Below are 3,754 nucleotides of genomic sequence, written 5' to 3'. Positions count from 1 at the left end.
GTGTGTGTGTGTGTGTGTGTGTGTGTGTGTGTGTTGGGTGGGCTGTGGGGGAGAGTACAGTCTGAAATATTTAAATGTTTGCGTGCCTTTCACACCGGACCTGTGGCCCACACAGAGAGGCCGGTGTGGTTATGTGTGTGTGTGTGTGTGTTGGGCGGGCTGTTAGTGTGTTTGTCAACATGTGTGAGTAAATATTCCTTCAGCACAGTTGTTGTCTGTCGACTTAAAGACAAGCAGAACTTTGATAAACAACATGATGATGATGTAATGATGATGTAATGATGACGTAATGGCGTGATGGTGTCAGAGCTCAGCTGGTTCCTCTGCAGGTATTCGGTGGGTTTTAGTTGATTAATGAGGGGGCTCTGCTCCTAACTGGCAGTAATCCAGCTTTTACAGGCAGATTATCCAGATTATTCCTCCAGTTCAGACTCGGCAGACCTGAGCTCAGATTACCACCAGGTCTTTGTTTTGACTTGAGGATTATCTGTAAATGAGTGAGGTTAGCCTGTTAGACCCCCTGTGGGTGGGCTGGACGTGCAGATATGTTTTTATTTAGCACAGAAAAAGACATAATTTAAATTTACACAGGTGACATCAGTTGGCTAATAATTATTAGTTTGTTTTTATTTTTGCAATAAATAGTTATTTTATCCAAAATATTATGAAATTCTAACAGGAAGTGGCGTCAGGCTGCACAGGAAGTGCTACAGTGATCCTGTCTACAATCAGTATTCTACAGAGCGCCACTTCAGAACGTCTAAATGAAGTTCTCGTGAGTTCTTACAGACCGGTCCCACATGGAGAACCGGTCCAGACCCGAGCCGTGTGGTTCCAGCCTGAGAGGGAACCAGAGAGCGAACAGGAAATAAAACACTGAAGCTGAGATTTAAACTCATTCTGTCTGCGGCTGCTTTGAGATAACGAGCTGAATCAGCGCGCGCGCACACACACACACACACACACACACACACACACACACTGACATCCTCACAGAAACCAGAGGAAAGTCTGACACTCGCTGTTATAATGAGCTGCTGTCGTTTCACACTCTCCTCTTCTTTAGCATCATTTCTTCTTTCATCTTTCTTCTCAACAAATAATGTTTTATGTCCTGTTAAACATGATAAAAATGTTAAACATGTTAAACATGATAAACATAATAAACATGACAAACATGTTAAACAAGATAAACATAAATATGAGAAACAAGAGAAAATGTTGAACATGAGAAACATGATAAAAAGTTAAACGCAATAAATATGTTAAACATGAAAAACAAATGTGAAATGAGAAACATGATAAACAAGTAAAAAAGAAACACAGTAAACAAGAAACATGAAAAACATGATAAACATGTTAAATTTGTTAAACATGAGAAAGATGATAAACACGATAAGCTTGTTAAACATGAGAAACACGTTAAACATGATAAACTTGTTTGATATGATAAACATGAGAAACATGATAATCGTGTTAAACATGAGAAACAAGAAACATGAGAAACATGTTACACATGATAAACTTGTTAAATATGAGAAACATGTTAAACATGAGAAACATAGGAAACAAGAAACATGACAAACATGGTAAACGTAATAAATATGAGAAACATGAAAAACGTGCTAAAAATATTAAACATGAGAAACATGATAATTAGATATAATAAACATGTTAAACATGATAAACAGTAAACATGTTAAACAAGACAAAACATGAAAGACATAAACATGTGAAATGAGAAATATGAGAAACATAAACATGAGACACATGAGAATCAAAAAACTTGAGAAACGAGACACATGATAAACTTGTCAAACATGAGAAACTTGTTTAACATCATAAACATGATAAACATGTTAAACAAGTAACATGAGAAACATGTTAAACAAGGRAAACTTGTTAAACGTGAAATATGAGAAACAYGTTAAACATGATCAACTTGTTGAACATGATAAACATGTTAAACATGAGAAACAAGAAACATGATAAACAAGAAATGAGAAACATGATAAACTTAACACAAGAAACATGATAAACATGTTAAACATGAGAACCTTGTTAAACATGAGAACCTTGTTAAACATGAGAAACTTGTTAAACATGAGAAACTTGTTAAACATGTTGATGTCACTGGATTGTGATAAACTTCTTTATGTTAAACATGTTTAACATGTTAAACAAGTTAAACATAATAAACATGATAAACTTGTTAAACGTGTTGATGACGTCATTATTTTGTGATAAACTTGTTAAATAAATGATTTTATTTCTTATTTGTCAGCGTTTAAACTGGACGCTTCTGTTTGAGGCGAGCAGGAAGAACCAGCAGGTTCTGATCAGGACTGATGTTATTTAGTTTATTGAGTTTAAAGAAGGTTCAGGTTCAGGGAGAATAAACTGACTGTGTTCTCATCAGAAGAATCAGGAACATGTTTCCTGTTTGCAGATAGAAAAACATTTCATCTGAATCTTTTCTTCTTGTTTTCAGGATTTAAAGTTTATCTTCTGTGTTAAACTGACGGTAAGAGACAAACTTTCCTTTTTTTTTTAGCTTTTTCTGTGAACAGATTTAGAGTTAAGAAGCAGAGCTTTTCTAGTGTCTGTCCTTCCTCCTCCTCCTCCTCCTCCTCCTCCTCCTCCTCCTCAGTTGTTGGCCTCTTTGTTAGCGCCGGATACATTTCAGAGGCCGGCTGTCAGAGCTAACAGCACCGTGACCCTGATGACCCCCCTCTTATATCCTCACTCTTATCTCTCCCACCCCACCGCTGCACCTCCACACTGCCCCGGTACCTGCTGGTGCGGCTCCCTGAGGAGGAGGAGGAGGAGGAGGATGGGGGTCAGTGATGTGCAGAGCTCCAGGCCTGTCCCGGCTCATTTCAGGTTAGCCTGTCTGCATTAGCTGCAGCTAAAGTGACAGCTGTCAGGTGTCACCACGCTCGCTCCGGATGCCCCCCGCCCACCTCCAGCCGTCCTTGGAGCGAAGCCAGGACGAAGAGGAGGATGTGACGAAGAAAACATGACTGAGGACAAAAATTCAAACAAATGAAGGGATTTCTCCTTCAATAAACACGAATCAATGAGAAATAAAATGAAGAAAAGCAAAAAGAAGAAAAGTTGCAGAAAATGTTTGACAGAAGATAAAAAAAAAACTAAATCATTAATTCTCATTAAATTAAGAGAAAATATTTTACCCTCACCTGCAGCTGCGCGGCTCTGGGGACCCTCTGTGTCCCCTCAGTGGGAGGACTTTGTGTGTGCGAGCAGCGCCTCCTGCTGGTGGGAGACACACCTGCAGCTGAGGCAGAAACTCCTCCTGACTCTGAGGAAACACTGCTGCTCTGCTGTAAGTCAGCTTCTTTACCTTTGTGTTTAATAAAACAGAAAATTACTGAAAAATATCTGTTAAAATGTATGTTGAAACTTTTTGTATTACAGTATTTCATTATATTCATCAAAAAGATACTTAAATGACTGATACTTAGGATTTATGAGTCATTTAAAAAAAACAAAGCTATGATTTGCAGAATGTTGTGTTTCCTTTTTTACATGAATTAATCTTGATGCTTCAGTTTTAAACATGTTTCATTAACTTGTTTAATTTTATGTGTTAATCTGTTGGAAATATTGTTTTTTCTTTAATTTGATCTTTTCTTCATCTGATGAAAAAACTGAATCTAAACACAAACTGCTGCAGAGCTGACGTCTCCTCTGACGCTGCCTTCATCCTCATTTTAAGTTCAGTTTATTTATA

The sequence above is a fragment of the Austrofundulus limnaeus genome, unplaced genomic scaffold (assembly GCF_001266775.1).
Source record: "Austrofundulus limnaeus strain Quisiro unplaced genomic scaffold, Austrofundulus_limnaeus-1.0 Scaffold832, whole genome shotgun sequence".
In the NCBI taxonomy this organism is placed as follows: Eukaryota; Metazoa; Chordata; class Actinopteri; order Cyprinodontiformes; family Rivulidae; genus Austrofundulus; species Austrofundulus limnaeus.
Note: the sequence above shows the minus strand (reverse complement) of the source record.